The sequence below is a fragment of the Mus musculus genome, chromosome 17, assembly GCF_000001635.26.
Source record: "Mus musculus strain C57BL/6J chromosome 17, GRCm38.p6 C57BL/6J".
Classification (NCBI taxonomy): Eukaryota; Metazoa; Chordata; class Mammalia; order Rodentia; family Muridae; genus Mus; species Mus musculus.
In genome coordinates this window covers 67,559,109-67,580,966 of record NC_000083.6, presented here as the reverse complement: position 1 = coordinate 67,580,966, position 21,858 = coordinate 67,559,109, and the positions used below count along the sequence as shown (strand labels likewise).

The 21,858-nt window shown below is 45.3% G+C and overlaps 1 long non-coding RNA gene across 1 annotated transcript in view; it reads left to right on the top strand.

The window, feature by feature from the left end:
* Positions 1 to 21,219, top strand: part of Gm36201 (predicted gene, 36201) — a 69,585-nt gene extending 48,366 nt beyond the window's left edge. Inside the window, exon 3 of the long non-coding RNA NR_155516.1 lies at positions 18,817 to 21,219. This is a non-coding gene — a long non-coding RNA (predicted gene, 36201). The remainder of the gene's footprint in view (positions 1 to 18,816) is intronic.
* The last annotated feature ends 639 nt before the right edge of the window (positions 21,220 to 21,858 follow it).

Below are 21,858 nucleotides of genomic sequence, written 5' to 3'. Positions count from 1 at the left end.
TAATCATGCCAAGCCACTCCTGGGGAGATTGTGTTTTGCTTGCAGCAGGTGCATCAAAAGGCCAGGATGTTGATTAATCTATGGCCAGATCTTAATTGCTGCAAGCAAGCCTCATGGGTGAAGGTAGAGGTCTGATCCCCAGTGTGCAAGCATAGGGGCCCTACACAAAACCATCCCTTAGGCTCATCACCCAGAGAGGTCTTGGCCAGCTCCCGTGTCGTTTTTCCTGAGGGAAGGGAACTAGGACACTGAACCTTCATGCAATCAGACATGCCTTCCACAGGATGCCAACAGCAGCTATCCTCTGTGCAGTGCTTAGCCTCGCACCCCACGGCATAACGCAGCATAATTTCTTTTAGAGCGGCAAACCGAATCTGAGGAGATTGTCCCGCCTCCACTGCAGCAAAAGCCTATGCTACCATGGCGAAAGTGCGGGCCGCACACTCTGCACCTAACACATGTGCCAAACACAAAACACACACACACTATAACAAGCATACATCCCAGGGCTCTCATCCCCACTCATCTTCCCTGAAGCAAGGGATGGATAGCCAGAGGGGCTATCTCTTTAAGGGGAATTCAGGGATCAAAAAGCGTGGAAAAATTTGAATGTCATGTCGAGCTGGTATCAGCTTCTGGAATACCGAAAGGATCTCTCATCTCGGCTCCATCCTTTGTGCTTGTGGGATCATCCACCACATCCACAGGGGCAACTGGATCAGGAGCCTCATTCTTGCAGCGTCTCACCAACCTCTCCAGCACCCAAAGAGGTTCCGTCTGGTCCTGTGGAAACACACAAACAGACCCTCTCGCCCACATCAACACCTGATCTACTCGATCCTCTCCAAATCTCTGGACAGAAGGTCCACCTACAGGTGGCTGCTGAGGAGGCATAGGGAGGAGGCACAGAAGCTAATTCGCCTTCCTCCTCCACCTCGGCTCTTTTGTTTCGTCCTTTCTGTTCACCTGATTTTACTGTGTCTTCTTTCTTTTTCCTTTTTCTTTTTAAGCCCTTCTCTTTTTCCGACATACTTTCTTGTTGCTCTGTAAGGATTTTCTGACCTGTCTTGACTGCCTCTACACACAGTTTCAAACAGTAACAGAGTCCATATATCAGAACAAACAAGACCAAAACTATCAGACCTACCCACAAAGGGTCAACGGGAGAAAAAAGCATAACTACACAGCGAGGATCTATTGATCACTACACTGAGGTTATCATAGTTCCTTAACTTGTCCCCAAACCGGGAACCTTAACTTGTCCCAAAGCCAGGAACCTTAACTTGTCCCAAAGCCGGGAACCTTTCGTTACCTTGTGCCTGCTTCCTGGCAACTTTATGCTTGCCTCTATTTTATCCGAGGTCCTTCCCAAACTCCTGGGTTACTTTGTGCCTACTTCCTGGCAACTTTATGCTCACCTCTAGTTTATCCGAGGTCCTTCCCAAACTCCTGGGGTCGAAAGTTTCACTCACCGTGAACTTACCCTGCCGGCAACCACTGACTGCTGAAAGTTCTGAACTCGGTGGGGGAGTCGGTTCCCCGTACGGGCCACCAATTGTCGCGCCCGTTCTCGACCAGCAAGAACGACGCGACCACCAGTCCTTCTAACAGCAGTTTATTCAGTCTTCATCTTTCTTCTTTCTCTTCATCAGTACCGTTCCCCAGCTGAAGAGTTCTGAATCCACGCCAGATCCTTCTCAACAGTCTGTTTCACAGGAACCTTTATTAACCCCTTCTTCCCCGTTATGCAGTTCTGAATCCTCCCTGTAGCAGGGGGTCTTCGCTCTTGCCTGAAGATGTTTCTTTTCCCGGGTTTCGGCACCACTTGTTACGTGTGCCCAACTGGCCAGGAAGAACGACGCTACAACAGGATCCTTCTGCACACGTTTATTCAGTCCTGTTTCTTCTTTCTCTATATATCTCCCTTGTTTATATCTCCCCTGTTTATATCTCCCTTGTTTTTATATCTCCCCTGCTTATATCTCCCTTGTTTATATCTCCCAATAATAACAATCCTCTCTCGAATAACAATCCTCCCTCTAACCCGGGCCTCTCACTCTTATATACTCTCAGTTCCCATCCACGCACAGCAGACCACGCCACCTCAACAGGCACGCAGCTTCAGCTAATCAGGGCAGCAGGGGCATATCTCCATCAAATTGGATTCACCTGTATCCTGGTACACCTGTGCAGCACTCAAGATGTTTGTGGCTTATATGAGGAAGTCAGGTGCAAGTCATATGACTTAGCTGCAGTCCCTGGCGCCTTTGGGACTGCCGCCACACCCGCTCCCCACATGCATGTGTATGCATGTGTGTGTATGTACACATGTGCATGTACATGAGTGATGTGTATACATGTGCCTGTATGTGTGGTGTGAACATGCTACACACACACACACACACACACACACACACAAAATGTAATCCTGTGTGCCTGCTTACAGTGGCCAGAGCAGGGCAGAGTTTTTCACTCAACTGAAGGGTCTTAGTTCCAACCAGAATCTTGGGATTTCTGTCTCAGCCTCACCAGTACTGGGATACAAGGTTAGACCCAGCTTTGCATTCTGAGAATTTTAACTCCAGTGCTCATTCTTTCAGAACAAATTATTTGGTCAACTTAACCATCTCTATAGCCTAACGGGTCTCTCTCTCTCTCTCTCTCTCCCTCTCTCCCTCTCCCTCTCTCTCCTGTTATTGTTGCCTTCTATTCTTCTTCCTTCTCTTCTTCTTCCCCCTCCTCTTTCTCCCCTTCTTGAAGCGGAATCTCTTCCTCCCTCTTCCCTTTTCCCTCCTCCCTCTTTCTTCCCCGTTCTTCCCTCCTCCTTCCATCCTACCTTCTTTTTTCCTCTCTTTCCCACCTCATTTCTGTCTTTCCTTATTACTCAACTCACTACATAGCCCAGGGTGACCTTGAACAAATGATTCTCTTGTGTAGCTTCTGTGTACCTGGATTGCAGTTGTATACCAACTAATTTGGCTCTCTTTATTTTTTCCTTTAAAAGTTTTAATCTGTTTTAAATGCTTAAGCATCCATGAACTCATGAGCTTATGAATATAAAAAATTTAGAATTCATAGAAGGTTAAGCATGTGCTTTATTGGCATGTCGTGACTTTGATCTCTTGAAGTAGTTATGTCCGTGGAACATCCACGTAGTGAAGTAGTTATGTCCGTGGAACATCCACGTAGTGAAGTAGTTATGTCCGTGGAACATCCACATAATGAGAACACACAGGAGCTCACTAGCTGGAGCAGCAGTCTGGATGGGCCCAGGTCAGTCTGGTCTGGTCTTTCTGAGAAATGGCCATACTGAGCCTTCAGAACAAACCTGAAAGGATGTGGTCTGCACATGGGGGACATCTGACTCAGTGCTGGAGCTGAGGGTGTTTATAGACCAACTTCATCATTCTCTGGACGCTGCTGGCTTTTCTGTGCTTTGCTACTTAGATATGGCATTGCTGGCCTCAGGGGTGTTGGGCATCATGGTAGAGGCATTCATTCCCTCATCTGACCTCATTGCAGGTACAGACAGTAGCCAAGGCCACAGCAAGCACACTTTGCCTGCACTTTCAGCCTGGCTTATGTAAATGTTGGAACAATTAAAATAGAAGAGAAACAAAGAAAAGCCCTGCTGGTAAACTAGTAAACAGCTCCAGCTCTTCTAGAAGTCTAAGGGGCAAGAGAGTGGCAAGGAGGATTTGCCATTTGCTATTAAGGGGGATTTCATCAGACTACAGATTCTAGCCGGCCTTCCAAACTGAAAGAAGGATGAAGACCTCTGCCACCTCCAGGAAGCCCTCGGTGACTCTTTATAGTGCCCTACATAGCCCACCACTCCTGTGGCATGCAGAAGGAATGACACAGTTGGGGTGATGGGAGTGTTCTCTATTACTCTATGTACTTCCTCTTATCTCCCTTGGATATTTTGAAATTGAGGAGTAGAAGCTACAATCCAGAGCCATGCATGACTGCTGTGGTTAGACAACCTAGAAGCCTAGCTTATGTGACTGAAGACAACATGTAAGCCCCGTGCCAGCCTGCCTGGCATGGCCAGTGACACAGGTTTTAAAGGGAAGGAAAGCAAAACTCACTGCAGGTCTGTGTCCTGCTCCTCTGAAACCCAGTGCTGCCACCTTCCACTCAAGAGTATAAGGTGTATATCAACAAAGTAAGGTCAATTGAGAGGACAGTGGGTGGGCTGGCTTTCAAGAAGGCTGAGCAGTGGTGCTGACAGCGTTTTCTTCTCAGTCTCCATCCCGTTTTTTTCATATTTTGATGAGCTTGCCTCTTTTCTTCTCATCCAGACAAATGGATGGTAAGTATTTGGCCTGGATTATTTCTGTCCAGGCCTATGTCAAGAGGAGCAACTGCAGAGCCAAGCAAGCTCCTCTTTCTCCTCCATGTGCCCCACAGATTGTAGAGCTCCTGGGGACAATCTCTCTGTAGTCAACTGTGCTGACTTGCTTCTGTGCTGACCCATCCGTCATCAGGAACAGAGCCGGGGTAGTGGTTTTTCAGGCAGGCGAGCCAGATGTTCAGGAGCTGTGGTTAGTGTCCCCAGGAGGAACAATGGGAGCTGAGGAAAAGCAGTTTTCCTAAGGAAAAGGCTGTGGTTGGCACACCCGAACCCACTGTTCACTGTGGTGATTCTCCCAGAGAGTCACAAGTTATCCATGTACAGAATTCACGGTACTGTAGGAAGTGTAAAGAGAAAATGGATATTTCATTATTACATGCACATGTGCACACATGCATGTGTGGATCTACATGCTCATGCCCACAAATACACACACACACACACACACACACACACACACACATACACACACACACACACTGATTCGGCACAGCTAACCCTGGCAGTGAGCAATAGAACTCAATTAAGATGGGATCATTTTTGTTAGATACCAGCAGAGAGGGGTCCCACATGCCAGTGTTGGGCGTCTGGCTGAAGCCAACCTTATCTGTCACTGAGTTTCAGGAACACTGGATGCACTACATCACCCTTAGAGCTAATTGCTCTACTTCCAAACCCAGACCTGTCCCTGTTGTGATATGTTTCCAGTTACAGCTCTGTATTTGTCTACCCAGCAGAACTGCCAAAGCTCTTGCTATTTTGCAGTCACTGGGGTAGGGAGCAAGGGGGATTATTCACAATCCAGTAAACAAGAAGAAATTCTCCCTGAATAAAAAGTGCTAAAGCGACAGTACAAATTCTCCAATAACACATATAATAAAAGTGGTTTGCTATCCATTTTCCCAATCTTGATGAAATGAATACTCTCAATCATGGGGTCCCATAGGAACTGTTTACTTCAAATATCGCAATGAATACATTACAGAAGTAATTAAGAGGGAACTCGAGTAGAGTGAGCAGTATTCTATTCTCCAGCTTCTTTATAACTAGACAAAACAAAACAAAGCAAAACACAAAGATATCCGCAGGAAGACACGAGAGATGGATAAATAAAAGGGGCAACAGTCTCTTGAAAACAAAGAGCCATCTGAGAAATCAAATCCAAGGCCCTTTTTATGGCTCCTCCAAATACTAGCTTTATTAACAAGAAAGGCACAACAAAATGGGGGCCGGCTTTAACCTGGTCTTTGGTTGTTAATAATTTATTGGTGATGGTTACTCATCCCTTGCCATGTAGAAACCATACTGATGAGAAATACAGAGGTTGACCCAATTGGAAACAAATAGAAAAGAAACACAACATATCGATCTGTAGCCTCCAGGTGATTACGGCTATAGACCGGGCATACCTAACTATAAAATTAGACAAGATGGGAGGCGTTCCATGGGACAGAGAACGATGTCTTTTCTGTAATTCAGAAGAGGAATTAAGGGAAGATGTTTCTCATGTGCCACTGGCCTTGGCTCTGAAGTGTAGACAGGGAGGACGAGGGGTGGCATGGAGGGTTGAGACACAGGTGGGAAAACACTGCTGATCATGAACGAAAGGGAAAGCTCACATAGGAAGGTTGGAGAGCCAGGCTAGATGTAACAGAAGATGAGAGCCTTATGTATCAGGAGGCTTTCGACTCATTACACGGGTAGGAAAGGCATGTTGCGAAGTTCTAGAGCATTGTTGTTAGGGATACTGTTGCCATCCTTGATCCATCACCATGATGCTTACTATTCATTTGAATGTTGACATGACAAAATCTAGATCATCTAGATCAAGCCTCTTGGCATCCCTGTGAAGGTTGATCTAGGTTAGGTGAATTGGTGTGGAAGGGTGCATCCTGATGTGAGTGGCACCATTCCTGCCAGCCTCTGACTGCAAGAAAAAGAGAAAGCCAGTTGGGCAGCCATACTGTCACCTCCCTCTGGCCTGCTGTGACTGTGACAGAATGCATGCCTTCAATTTGTGAGCCAAAATAAACCCTCCATCCCTCAGGATGCTTCTTATCACGTATCTTGTCACAGCCAGAAGAAAAGGAGCCCATGCTGTCGTGCAGAAGGACGCTGTTGTTAAAAGGAGGAAACCCAGGGGCTTGGGAAATGACTGGGAATTCTGAGGCTGGGTCTATGACTGTAACAAATCATAGGTAGACGGCTTAAATAGCAAATGTATCCTCTCGGTTTTGGAGTCTGGGAGTCTGTGGTCTGGGTGCTGACAGGTTTATTCTAAGGCTCCTCATGTTAAATCTGCAGGTGGCTCTCTTCATAGTCTTTCCTGGTGTTTCTGTCCATCGCTCTCTTCAGTGACACCAGTTGTCTCTGTTAGGGTTTCCATTGCTGTGAAGACAGCTTGACCAAGGCAACTCTTATAAGGGACAACATTTAACTGGGGTTGGCTTACAGGTTCAGGGGTTCAGTCCATTATCACCAAGGCAGGAAGCATGGCAGCGCCCAGGCAGGTATGGTACAGGAGGAGCTGAGAGTTCTACATCTTGTTCCAAAGGCAAACAGGAGAAGACAGGCTTCCAGGCAGCTAGGATTCAGGTCTTAAATCCTATCTCCACAGTAACACAATTCCTCCAACAAGGCCATGCCTACTCTAACAAGGCCACACTTCTAAATAGCCCACTCCCTGGGCCAAGCATATTCAAACTGCCACACCAGTTCTGTTATGACGGAGACCCATATGACTCCAGTTTAACAATAAATGCCTCTTCAAAGTCACTGTCTTCAAACACTGTTGCGTTCTGAAGTATTGGAGTTGGAATTTTGATACAGGAATTTTAAGTCATCGTAGTCTATCTCCAAGCAATGATAACTGTGGCTTGAACTGGAGTGGTTTCCCATGGCACAAGTGGAGTTAAATCTGGAGTCCTGCCGAAAGCTGGGCTAGGAAACAGAACAGGTATTCCGTGCAGTGTAGGTCCAGGGTCAGGTGGAGGTAGAGAGCTGTGTAGGTACAAGTAGAGATTTGTCCTCCAAGAAGAAAGGGAAAGAAGAAAGGGGAAGAAGAAAGGCCCAAACCAGCAGCAGCCATCAAAAGCTTTGTCTTGTGCACAGCGGAGGGTTCCTCAGTTGCAGATAATCAGGGAAGGATGCAGGAGACAGCCATGTCTATGGCAAACGTACTGGGTATTAGAGGTTAACATTCCTTCTAGCCACTTAAGGTTAGATGAAGAAGGCAGAAGATTACAGAGATGTGATACCATGTGGAAGACGGAAGCAAGGAAACTCACCCACGGTGGTCTCCCGTCAGTAAAGCCCACACTCTACACAGTAGAAGCATCTGGTTTGTTGATTAAATCAGGAGTCAGAAACCTGTCGGGTTCCAGGTTCTGAGAGACCCGTCCTACTCTGTGTAAACGCCTCTTCCATGATCATTGTTCCCTAGAGAACAATGCTACACAGACGCCACGATACTGTGAGAGCTGTGAACCTGCTAAAGCCATTGCTATTACTTTATTTATTATGTGACTGTGAAGATTATAAGTCATAACGCATCTTCAGGACTGGATCCACATGGACTCAGCTGCCATGAGTCCCGGGCTGGATTCAGCAAGAACCCACTGTTTTGTACCAATGCCAACCTCAGGCTGGGTAGATCCTTTCCCAGAACTTGAATCCATGGTTATTTCCTATCACTGGACCTTGTACCTAGAATCTCATAACAATATACTGAGGCTTCTCACCAAGCACCCAGAGTAATTTAGTGCCCACACAGTGAGAGTCAAGGGGAGGCTGGCTGCTAGCACTTCATAAATTACTTCAGTTTCTTGCATTTTTATATTGAAGTGTCATATTCCCTTCAATTCTAATAAATCACTTCAGGACAAAATGTCACTCTGAATTTTTTTTTTTGAAATATGACAGAGAAGATTCTTTGCATCTTTGGCATGTTCCGATGACTCTTATTTCTTATGACTGACCAACTTTATCCCCTAGTGGATGGACAGGACATTTTTCAAAAGGTGTTTTGAGCAACTAGCTTTTGCCAAGATGATTTAAAAAAAAATGAAATGATAGATTTGCTGGTTGTATCCTGAGGTCACTCTGCAAAAATCTACCTAGCCTTAGAAGATAACAGGCTACCCTGGCACTATGCCACACTGATAAAGAACTCATGCCTTTCTTAGATGCCAAGCAAGATTGTTTGTCTGGCATACACAATCATGGCAGCCAAGCTGGGTATTGTGCCCATTTCAAAACACTTTTTTTACATCATGAGATGTGTTATTGAAGAAGGTGAAGGGTTGGGAGGGCTGAGTTTTCCTGGGATATAAAAGGCAAGGGTCGTCTTTGAGTGATGAAAGAGAAGGATGGACATTGGGCAGCCAAGGACAGCGCCGCCATCTATCACACCTGCACCATAGAAAGAAGCAAGGAGGAAGGAATAGCACTTTCCCATTCCCTGTGGAAGGCCAGCTGACTCCCTCACCTGCTTCCCTCACCTGCCCTCTTTCAGCTCACTGCTATCACCAGGCCAAAGCAGTCCAATTCCTACATTTCCCTGTGAAATCCCGATGCTGAGTAACCCATCCGGTTCCCAGCATTCTTCACTTCACATCCATGTTGCTGCTTTCAGCTGATTAATAAGAGAGAGAAAGACACCAAGGTTGACAAGTCACTAACCCAGATATGTGTGATTCTAAGGCATAGGAGTGCTTGAGTATTTTAATAAGACACAAAACTGTAAAATTTTAGCTAATATAAACATAAGAGGTCAGCCAGGTCTACAGAGTGAGTTCCAGGACAGCCAGGGCTACACAGAGAAACCCTGTCTCGAAAAACAAAACAAAACAACAACAACAACAAAAATTAAAAAAAAAGAAACAAGAAGAGAGTAATATGTTGGAGGACTTCACTCGAAGGAGCTATGCCTGGATCCTACCGTGCCCGGGTGTATTCCTCCAGATACTTTTCCTTATGCAAGCCCTCCTCTTTTTCCAGTGCTGACACGCCTCCCGAGTGGAACTCCTGGGGGTGTCATGACTCCCATTGCAGTGACGGCAGAGAAAAAAGAAAAACTGTCACATTCTGCTCTAAGTTATAGACTCCTTCCATGTTCATTTATCAAGTAAAGGCCACGGCATGGAATTACAGATGAATTACTAGATAGGCATGTGATAAATGATAGGCAGGAACACAGTATGTTTTGTCAGCGTTAAATCACCATTGACTACAAGATATACCATTATTTTACATAACACCAAGAAAGGAAAAAAATGCTACCAATTGCAAGCCCTCAATTGTGAAGCCCCAATTTCTGCGTTAAGAATGAATTTAAATAATGTATGTTTTACAACTGATGAGCCGTACTTCCACAACTAGATTATTTCCCAATTAGTGTAACAGCAATTTGAAATAAGTGTGTAAGAGGGAGGTTGCAAGGTGTCAAAGGATGCTCTGTGACCACATGTGCTCATTTCTGACCATAAAAATGGAATACTCTCATTTCTTGGTAAAATCTCCAAGTTCAGTTTACCTGAAACTGTGGTCTTATTCAGTCCAGCATGTGATCAGCATAGATGGTGCCAATGGATAAAGGGGACAGAGGCATCTTGTATTTTCTAGAGAGGCAGACAAATGACCTTTATTTTTGATCTCCAGATTAGATGACATCACTGGTTCTCAATCAATGGGTAGCCCCCCCCCCCATAGGGGTCTCATATTAGATGTCCTGATATCAGATATTCACATTATGGTTCATAACAGTAGCAAAATTAGTTATGAAATAGCAATAAAGTAACTTCATGGTTGGGGGTCACCACAACACAAAGAGTCACAGTATCAGGAAGGTTGAGGACCACTGCTCTAGATGAACTGACCAAAGCAGGAACCCGAGACCTCATTGTATCAGAAAGTACCCAAGGAGCTAAAGGGGTCTGCAACCCTATAGGTGGAACAACAATATGAACTAACAAGTACCCCCAGAGCTCGTGTCTCTAGCTGCATATGTATCAGAAGATGACCTAGTTGGCCATCATTGGGAAGAGAGGCCCCTTAGTCTTGCAAACTTTATATGCCCCAATACAGGGGAATGCCAGGGCCAAGAAGTGGGAGTGGGTGGGTAGGGGAGTGTGTGTGGGGGGGAGGGTATGGGGGACTTTTGGGATAGCGCTGAAAATGTAAATGAAGAAAATACCAAATAAATAAATAAATAAATAAGAAAGAAAAGAATGAACCATGGGAAAAATCTAGATATGAAGAGACCAGAGAAAAAGTGCTAGTTAGGGTTCTTCTCCTAAGAAAATGATCCAGTGGGAGATAATATATGAGATTTAATGTGGAAATTGCCTTGTGTGATTATAAAGGCTGAAGAGTCTCATGATCTTGCAAGATAGAAAGAACCAGGGAAGACTTTGGAAAGGAGTTCAGTTGTCAGCCCTGGCCGCTGGGATGAGGGTGGGATGTAGGAAGTAGCAGAGAGATGAGGTGGCTTCTGGTGTGAGTCCCAGAGACCAGAGACTTGGCATCCAATAGCCTGGACTCCAAACACAAAACACAATGAGCGGACTCAGGAAGAGGGAGAATAAACTGTCTTTGTTCCTCTCATTCTAGCTGAACCTTCTATACACTCGAAGGTTGCACTCACATTGGTGAGAACAGATATTTATCAACCCATTGATTCAGAAATGGCGTTTTCAGAAATACTCTCGCAGAGGTACCTAGCAATGCTTTACCGGCTACCTGTGCATCCCTTAACCCAGTCAATTTAACACATGAACTCTCACAGGCCTGGGATTGCAGCTCAGTGGCTCAGCACTTGCCCAGCAACTCGTAGACCTTGGAGTGGATCCCAAGCACTAGAAAATAATAACAAAAACCACCTCAGACAATATAAAACATTCTGGGGGTGGGGGTGGGGGTGGAAGTAGGGGGAGGACCAAAACCTTCCTTTCGAAGGAAGTTGGAATAGGATCAATAAAGGTGTCCTGGGACTTCTGAAGCAACCCGAAGCTCTTGGTGTGGCTTTGTCATGGGAGCCAGGCAAACAGCAGCCACTGGGCAGCATCCAGCCCTGCTCTCCACCCTTCTTAGCCTCAGAATGTCAGAATGGCCCCTCTGAGCACACTCACCATTCATTATTGCTGGGGTTGTCTGAGCCACTAAATAATGACAAGTATGAATAGATTGGTGATTCCCCTGTTTGAAATCAAGCAACCAGTTGCAGAAAATAAGGCTGTGAGTCATTGCATTAATTGTTAACTCAGCTCGAATCATGGTATGCTTTCCTCACCACTCGCCAAAATGCTCTGGATATTCCAATGAAACACACACACACACACACACACACACAGCATTACTTTTCACATGCCCTAAGCTGTTCAATCGTTGGGCTACTTCCAAATTTCCAAGTTGCACATCCCTCCCCTCCAATACTCCTGAATTACTACTTACTAAAAATCTAAATTCCATCTTTGCTCCCATAGACCCACAGGGGACCCCTTGGGATCTCTCTTCCCCGGCTCCTGCATGGCTGTCCGCTCTTGCTTCTCCAACTCTCCGGCCTAATCTTTTTGCTTCCCCAGCATGGTGATTCTAAATCCTCCTTCTTCCCTGGGTTCCCTTGCCTGGGAATCTAAAGTCCCACGTCTGTCTCTCTGCCTGGCCATTGGCTGCTGATAACTTTATTTACCAGATAGAGTCAACTAGGGGCAGCAACCTGCAGCATCTTTACATGCAGATGTGCGAATTCCTGTGTAATTTGAGAACCCAATTAACATAATGTAAGCAATGAACCAAATCCACATCAGGAGTCACTTCACTCTCTAGAAAAAAAAAATTATACATCATTTATTGTTGTTTTTAACCAAATCTCAAATGTTCAAGTTTACTGATAAAGACTCTGGAGCCAGATGCTGGGGCGCGGGGGGGTGGGGGGGGGAGCCTGCTAACTCAGAGAGACAGAAAAAACACCCAGCTGACCTTCTTCCTCAGCCCATATCCCCAAAGGAAGCTCCTCCACACTGCTCAAAACACTATCAAACTAAATGCCCTGTTCTCTCTCTCTCTCTCTCTCTCTCTCTCTCTCTCTCTCTCTCTCTCTCTCTCTCTCTCTCTCTCTCTCTCTTTTTGTTTTTGAGACAGGGTTTCTCTGTATAGTTCTGGCTGTCCTGGAACTCACTTTGTAGACCAGGCTGGCCTCGAACTCAGAAATCCGCCTGCCTCTGCCTCCCAAGTGCTGGGATTAAAGGCATGCGCCACCACCGCCTGTGTGTCTCTCTATCCATCCTCCTGACTTCTATGGTATTTTCCCGTGTTCACTCGCTATCAGCTGGTTGCTTGCTCCGCTTGTCTACCTATAGTTGACTTTACATAATCCTGTTTACAATAAATAGAAAGTTCTCAGATTAAAGGTGTATGCCAGGGCTGAGCCACACCACAACTGGAAGCAGGATTTTTTTCCCAGTAAATAAAGCAATCTCAGGGTTCAGAGTGTGATCACATATCCTGCAACAATTTATCTCTTAAAAAACAAAACAAAACAAAACAAAACAAAAAAACTAACAGTAACACCCTTTGTAACTTTGTAATAGGTGCCTCTACTCACCCATTTGATAAACTCCACACACTAGAACTGGAAGTTAACTCTTCTCCCTGGACCACGGTGCTCTGTTAAGAACCCTTCCTCCCAGAGGTGAGGGAGGGAACTGGGTGGTGCCTAGAGCATCCCTCCTTTCCAGAGTCAAATGCTAGTCCTCACGGGTGGTGCTCGGGTGGGAGAGGAGCAACACACCTCTCTAGTTCTTTCCCCCATCTCCTTCCCACCAGAGCTCATTCCTGGCCTTCTACTGCCCCTTCACCTCACTCCGGTGGTTCATCTTCAGCTGGCTGCTCCTAGCCGTCCTGCACATGTTCACTGCAGCTGCCATGTTCTCTCCTGCAAAGCTAATGTCAGTCTCAATGGCTGACACAAAGGGAAAGAGGGAAGACCCCTGACCCACATTCCTGAAAACCTTTATGAACCAGAGCATGCTCTCTGGCCACATACAGGGACATCTGCATGAAAAGTAACCGTGTAGATGTCAAATGAATGGGCCCCTCCACAAGTGTTACCACTGTAAAATAAGAAGTGACAACGGTGCTTCCTAGCATCATGGGCATTTTAAACAAGGGCCAAAGTGTTCCAAGAGAGTTAGGGGGCAGATCGAGATGGTTAGAATTGCAGACACAAGCTCCCTTTCATGAGATACGTGAAACAAAATGATCAGCAAAAGACAAGGGCCAAAGGCAAAGACCTGGTCAGCTGCAGTCCCAGCCACAGAGAGAAGCATAATGTGTTCAAGCTGAGATGGTGGTAGCACCCCTAGGAGCTTATGGAAAGTAGATATGAAAAAGTAAACCAAATAAAAATGCATACTAATCTTACAACACACATGCACGCTTATGTGGAGGGAATCTCTTGTGCAGTGTGTGGAAGCAGTCTCATGACAATCAAAAGGCTAGGCTAATTAATCCTGAGGCAGGATTAGAAGGTGAGACACCGAAGAAAGTGAGAAGGGGGGGGGGAAGAGGGAGAGGAAGGAGGGGGAGGGAGAGAGATAAAGGGGTGAGGGAGATGGGGGACAGAGAGGGGGAAGGAGGGAGAGGGAGAGGAATTCTGGGGGAAATAGTCAGGAGATTCACCCCAGGACATGAAAGAGGACAGAGCATGGAAATTGAGCAGAGGTAACCAGCCACGTGGCAGAGCTTAGATTAGAATAAACGAGATACCAAGTTATGATCTAGTTGGAGAATGAGCCCAAACCTATGGCCAAGGTGTTCTTAAATATAATAAAGCCTCAGAATTGTTATTTCTGGGAACAGGAGCACAGCTTACAGTAAACACCCTACTTCATACCTATATACACAGGCATATATGTAGACAGATACATATGAGTGTGTTTGGCTATACATGCCCATTCACATGAATGCATAGCACTCAAACATAGGCACACACTCACATGGCACTCATATTTGCACTACCCAAACATGCATATGCATGTACACACACACACACACACACACACACACACACACACACACACACACGCGCGCGCGCGCACACACACATTTTTAAAATATCCTGTCACTTGGATGCTTCCTGTCAGAAGTCAATTCCTGGCTCTTCCTCTTGTCATTTCCTGTCTGGATTTACAGCTGGCACTGCCACAGTCCAACTCTGTAAATAACACTGTCCTGCGAAATGACACCGGCTCAAAAGTCACTTCTTCGCCTGCTTCAGGATGCGTACTTGGAGGGAGGGGACCGATGAGAGATTTGGGTTCTTCCAACATCCCCCTGCTGATTTATGTATGAAGAAGAACAGAGCCTGTCAAGGCAAACACCACCTTGTTAAATGCAAAATGCGATCAGGCTCTGGGCAGCCACAGCTGCCAATACATATATTTCAGGAACTCAATTTATTTTTAAATGGAATTTTAACTCTGGCTAAAGGAGTCACAATGAATCCCTTATTTATATGAAAACGGTCTTGAGTGGAGAACAACATACAGGCTGGAAGTCTGGAGGTGCAGGAAGCTAACAAACTCTAGGAGAAAATACTTTCTTCCTAATTTATTTGTATCCTGGGTGGGGTGAGGGGACTGAGAGGTCAGATTCCATGGAGCTTCGGGTCCAGCTCCAGGCCCCTCCTGTGAGCAGGCTGTAGCTTTTGTCTCCAGCGGAATGGGAGTGGTACCCTCTTCCAGAGTCACCTCTAGGAAAGAGGGTTATAGTCTTTTGGTTTTTTAGTGTGTGTGTGTGTTTAGTGTTATGTACATGTGACTATATGTTTGTGTATATGTAGTATGTGTGGATACCTGTAGGTGAATATGAACATATCTGTTCCTGTGCATAGCGGCCAGAGGCAGACATCTGATATCTTCTCCCTCTCTTTTATTTTCTGATCCAAATTCTTCTTTAGAATACTAGAATACACACCAACCTACAGGGATCTGCCTGTTTGTCTCTGATGCCCCGGTCCTAGAGTTATAGACTTAACGACCAGCTCAGCTTTTTCATGGGAGCTGGCATCCAAAATTAGGTCCCCATGCTTGCAGTAACTCCTCACTAACTCAGCTACCTCCACTGCCCTGGGAGACCTCACTCTCTGGCCAGGTTCTTCACGTATCAGGTAGAGAGGTCAAGGCTACCAGGATAGGGACAGAGCCGTGGCTTGAGAGATAACATTGGTAGCCACCTCCCCTGTCGCATGGGTGGAACCTGGGATGAACTTCAGCTGAGGCATGTTGGTGACTCTGGCAAACTTGAATCAGCTCAGTTAGCTGGTGTGGGTTTTGCTTTGGCACACGTGCATCTATTCTAAGGGCGCAGTTGAACAGAAACAAAGAGCAAGCCAGAAAGCCCCACTGCCAGCTGAACTCACCTAAACCAGTAGCAGTTCTTATGACCCAAGGTCCCAGCATCAGGGCAAGGACCCTTTCTGGAAAGAACCACCTGCATCCTCTGTGCCCTGAGCCCCTGGCTCCCTTCCAGAACAATAGCCCGGGATAGCAGGACACACTGAAGGGACTTAAGGTCACCCAGCAGCACATCCCGCCCCCTAAGTCTCACCCACAGCATCCTGTGAGCCTCTGTGGTGACCTTCAGAGGCGATCACAGCTGTGTTTGTGTCTGGCACAGGCCTGTCCCCAACCTAGGAGGGAGAAAACTGTCCAATTCAAGTACTCCTATCTTCTTTTCTTGAATCCTTTGGAACAACACAGGGAAGGAAGGAATTTTCTTAATATTATTAAGGTACGAGATAATCCACACGGGTTAATGAGAATTCATAGGTTTGCTTTGGTTCTAATTAGAATCCGAAAGCAAAATTTTTCACTGTGAAATTTGTACCATTTAATCATCTACATTGTGGTGCTTTTAATATAAATATCAATATCGGATGGATTGCATGCTTTTAGTTTGATGAACACCAATACATGCTTTTGTGGAGGATTATAAAGAAATCCATTAAGCACCACAGATTTGCCCTGTAGCCGTGGGCTATGGCTCACATGGACTTTGGGGAGATGTACACAAGGCCATGGGAAGAAGAATAAACTCACAGCATCCATCGGTTATGAACACACTCATGCCCAGTCAGTGCCCTGTTTCTGTTTGTCTTTCTGGAAGCACAGATGTGAAAAAGCACAACTTTCAGAAAGCATGCAGCTATCAACGATCAGAAATGTAAATTTTTTCCTTCCTTTTTATACCACACATACCTATATTTATAATAAATCATGAGACAATTAACTTGCTTTTTTCTTTTTGGGTCCAAGACATACTCCTGCTTGGAATTCTTGGAGATACATTAAAATATTACAATTAAAAGGCTTTTCTCTAGTAAACTTATTGCCCGTGTTCTCTCAAGAAAAGTTTGTAGTTTCTGCTTTTTTAACCTGTTTGGGCCCTGCACTCTTATTTTTGTTGTTTAAAACCAGACATGTAGGAGCTGAGAATATAGGTCCATAGACAGCATGCTTGCTTAGCCTACACAAGGCTGTGTTTGATCCCTGACAACACATTAACTGGTTGTGTATGGAGTTCTTGCCTATAGTTCTAGCACTTAGGAGATGGCAACCAAACAATCACAAGTTCAAGGCCCTCTTTACCTTCCTTAAGGAGTTTGGGATTAGTCTGGGTCAGACACCCTTTTCAAAATAATTATAATAAAACAACTACTTGGTTATTTAGAAATTTACAATAATATGCCATGCCTCCATCTTACATTCCTCCAAAGCTACTCAAATTTTGTTGTAGATGTTATTGCTTTTTTGCTTAGTAACTTTCTGCATTACTGTTGCATGTCAACTAAATTATCTGTTTGATTATGTCAGTGTCTGATGTTTCTGAATGACTCGAACCAATACTTTCCCTTGGCCCATGCGGCCAGGCCCTGTGGACAGACAAGCATCATCTTGAAGGTTCATGTTCATGGGTCACTTAGCTCTTAGTTCCTGCTTGAGTAGAATCCCAAGCAGAATTCCAGTGTTGGCTAGCAGTTGGAGTTCAGGGCCTTCTACCTCTCCTGAGCAGAAATATAACCTTGAACATGCACGTTGACCCTCAATTTTCCAGGACTATGTTGGATCTTTTCAGAATCCACTACAGATTTCTGGCTCTTCCAGTGTTTCCCTTGAGCAAATTTGTCGGCTCTCATTAGCTCTAATTGCTGATATTGCTGTAAGAAGTGGCAATGTTTAAAAATGGCTACTAATTGTTGCGAACAAGCTGTCCCTGACATGTTGTGTTCAAACATGGGAGTCCTGAGTCTGGCGTGTTCGGCTGGAGGCTGGAACCCTTGCTTGTTCCTCACAAGCGGCAGACAGCCCTCTTCCCCAAGCCCCACCTGCATTGAGAAAACTTTGAGCCAAGGACTTGTGCCAAAAGCCCCATCTTGTATTTTTGGCAGCTGACAAAACCTGCCTTTCTGACATGTCTGGCCCACCCACGTGCCAGCCCAGGGCCTGAGCGTTTGACATAATTGGACACAATTCCTGCTCCTGGTTGAGGTCACCACTCCTCATCTGAAGTCTGTAAAATGTCCTCGCCTTAGCCTGGACACTCGATTTCCTCAGCTCGGTTCTTTGATGAACCCACTCTGGAGCAGCGCTTAATAAACCTGTGTTTGTCTGCTTTTAATCCAGTTTGATCTGACCTATATTTGTGTCACTGAGAGAAAAAGAGAAAATAACTAACAGGGAGAAATAATGACAAATCTGAGAAATGCAATTTTTTTAGGGTGATATTTCTCAAGAGATTGAACTAGGCGGGACTCAAGACCTGTTCTGTCTCCTTTAATGGCTAAGAGGCTGTTGATGTCATAGCAATCATTTTTGCAAGGCTGCTGTTTTTTTAGCTTTTGAAGGGACATTAGGATTCAGGTAAATAAAGATGCTCCAGGACATGAGGATGCTCTGACATCAAGTCAGAGGTGTAAGCCACTGTGGTTAGTTAGAAGGGGCAGCCCAGTGTAGCTGGAGACACAGGGTTCCCTTGGAAAAGCATTGTGGGGGATAACAATGAAGACTCAGACAGTGATCAAAGCAAAGAGTCTTTATATCTAGATGTCTGTAAGGGCATCTTTTACCTCATGTGTATTAGTGTGCATCTATGTGCTTGATTGCCACATGTATATGGGTATCCACAGAGGTTGCAAGAGGATGTAAGATCCTCTGGAGCCAGAGATACAGACAGTGGTGATCCATCCTGAATGGGTCCTGGGATCAAATTATGATCTTCTAGAAGAGCAAGAAGACACACCTAACCAGTGAGCATCCCTCATGTTCCTAGGTCCACATTCATTATTTCCTTCTAATTTTTGAGGGCCACAGTTTTAAGTCATAAAAGTATAACCACAGATCATGAAAGCTATTTTTTTTTTTGGCTTTCCATTCTAAGATTTTTCTCTAATCTTTTAACAGCTTTCTCACAGAGAAAAGACTTGGTAGGCGGGAACGCTATGTGTTCGTCTGGAGATAAAGTGCAGGCATTGCCCCAGGTCCTGGTGACGTTTGAGGAAGAGGAGGGGGAGGTGTCACTCTGGAGAGGAAGAAACCACCAGCACCAGGATTTCCTGCTCACAGGCTAATTGGGTGTCCTGTGGAAACCTCATTGTGCTGAGCTCCTGAAGATGGATGTCAATGAAGAATCTCCTCAGCACTTTCTGTGGGGCTATCCTGTAACCACTGAATCCCTCTGCTAACTGCTGGCTCTCAGGTTTTCTGTGGAAAGGATGCTAAAGAGTGGGAAATTTAACAACAGAGAAGCTGTAGCTCCAGGATAATCACCCCCTTTTCCAGGTCTGTCTGTAGACCTCTAGACAGTCTGCATCACGTCGAACCACCCCTCTCTCTCCTTCTTAATCAGGGCTAAGAGAGGTCTAGCCTTTCCCTGCTCTTTCCATTAGAGGGAAAGACGTTCATTTCTTTCTTTGTGAAAGCGTCTCACATAGCTCAAGCTTGAAGTAGGAACTTCTAGTTTCTTTGGAAAGACAGTTATGTCAAATGATGTTGTGTTGGGGCACTCAGGTGAAAGGATGGATGTCTTGCTAAAGCAGACATGTGAAAGAATGTGTTCCTGAAGCAGACATGGGTAAAAGGATGTTTTGATATAGCAGACATGTGAAAGGATGTGTGATGGAGGAGTATAAATATGACCCCGCAGACAGTGGGAGGCGAGCACTGAGCATTGGTTTGGTTTGCTTCAACTTGCTATTCTTCTCTTCTTCACTGAGTATTGTTTTGCCGTACACCATCTTGCATCTTGTTGCGCTTCGCTTGTGGTAGCACCACCATCGAGAGAAACTCACCAAAGAACTCCTGGTGAGATTCTCACAGCTTCTTGCTGCTTCAGTGACCTCAGGCCAGTGGTTGAGCCTTGGGGTTTCCTCGGGATGGAATGAACTACAGCTGCTTGTTCATGTGTGGTATCTGCCTGGTGAGAGGACTAGACTGTATCTGCTGATTCGCATTTGGTGTTTGCTATGGGACTGAACTGCTGATAAAGAAGATTGAGCCTGACCCCAAAGAACTATTTCTAAACAGGTCCACTTTCCCCATATCCAATTAACTTTCGTCTTCCACTGCCTCTGGTGGGTGGTGGACAAGTGGAGAGGTTGGATGTTTATTAAACGAAGGTTGAAAATAATTTATGCCTACACAAGATGGCCTCAAATCCACAGTGGAGCTGATGGTGACCTTGAGTCCCTGATTCACCACTTCCCAATCATTGTGCCTGTGCCACCATCTCTGTTTGAGAATGTTAATATCCTACTTCAGTAAAGAGATAGCAAGGCTAGCTGTTACAGGTGTGTGGAGAGGGAGTGGCTGCTTAGCTGTACCCCTCCTTCATCCCACAGAGAACTGGCCCCCATGGTCTGTAAAGACATTCTGCCTTTAGAGCCGCATGAATGAGGTAAGTTCTACTTCTATTTATTTTTCTGTTAGATCAAACACAACTTAAATATTTTTTATGCTAGTATTTGCCTACATGCTTGCATGTACACTATATGTGTACAGTGCCTGAGGGGGCCAGAAACACATCTTACCCAGAATTCCCAGTGACCACACCTATCAGGACCCCAGAAGAAGTCTCTACCAGGCAACATACAGCCACTTCTCTCTCCTAAGATTAAAAGAGGGCAACAGAAATCAAGGAAGAATCACATACCCAAAGAAGACAAGAGCAAATATAAGCACCTACAGTTAGAATTTTCCCAAGCCCAAATGTCTGGACACCAGGGTTAAAACATAGCCGATAGCAGACAGGACCTTATGTCTGAACTAGAGCCCAGCAGCCTACCACATTAGGCCTTGAGAGTTGCAGCAGGGATTCTTAGAGAGGAAATGAATAAATCCCTCAAAGACATCTGTGCAAACACAAACAGTGGAAGGAAATGAATAAAACAGTTCAAAGCCTGAAAGTGGAAATGGAATCAATAAGGAAAACCCAACACTGAGAGAAATCTGGATAATGAAAAAAAATGTAGGAACTAGGACAGGAACCTCAGAGGCAAACCTCACCAGCAGAATACAAGAGATGGAAGACAATCTCAGAAATCAAATGGATACCTCAGTCAAAAAATGCTAAATTTAAAAAACTCCTGGCACAAAACATTCATGGTGGGTGGTTCCACTCCTGGGCTGATGGTCTTGGGTTCCATAAGAAAGTAGGCTGAGCAAACCATGAGGAATAAGCACCCTTTCATGGTGTCAGCATCACCTCCTGCAGCCCCGTTTCTGCCCTGTTTGAGTTTCTGCGCTGATTTCCTTAAGTGATGAGAGCAATATGGAAGTGTAAGCCAAATAAAATATTCCCCCCCCCGGGCTTGTTTTCTGGTCATGGTGTTTTGCCATAGAAATAGTAACCCTAAGTAAGACAAGTTGGTATCAGCAGAGTGGGGTTGCTGGTATAGATCTGACCATATTCTGGGGATGATCGTGAAGGACTTTGGAACTTTTCACAAGAAAAGTCATCGGTGAGCTGTTGTGTAGGAGCTCAGAAGGTAAGAATGTTGAGGGCAATGCAGAAGATCGAGGCGTGGCTTATGACATTTCAGAGGGACATTTAAGGACTCTATTGAGTCCATTGGTTATTTTGAATTGACATTCTGTGGATCTGATTAGCTGGAGCTGGAGAAGCAGCTGCAGATTAGAAGATGCCAGAACTGGTGAAGCGAAACCTTAGCTTTGCTGGGATATGCCATGCTGGTTGGCTGGAGCTGAGACATTAGTGGTGATTAGGAGGAGACCAATGTCTCTGAGGTGAAATCTGGGAAATGTTTCTTGAGCACAGAAGCTGTGTTCAAGAGGTGGCCAAGGTTGTACTCCTGTTGCAGATGGACTTGGTATTGTAATAAGAGTCAGGCAGAGCAGGGGAGGGGGGATGGGATGGGGCTTGTGGGGGGTGGGAAAGGGGGTAACATTTGAAATGTAAATAAAGAAAATATCCAATAAAAATTTTTC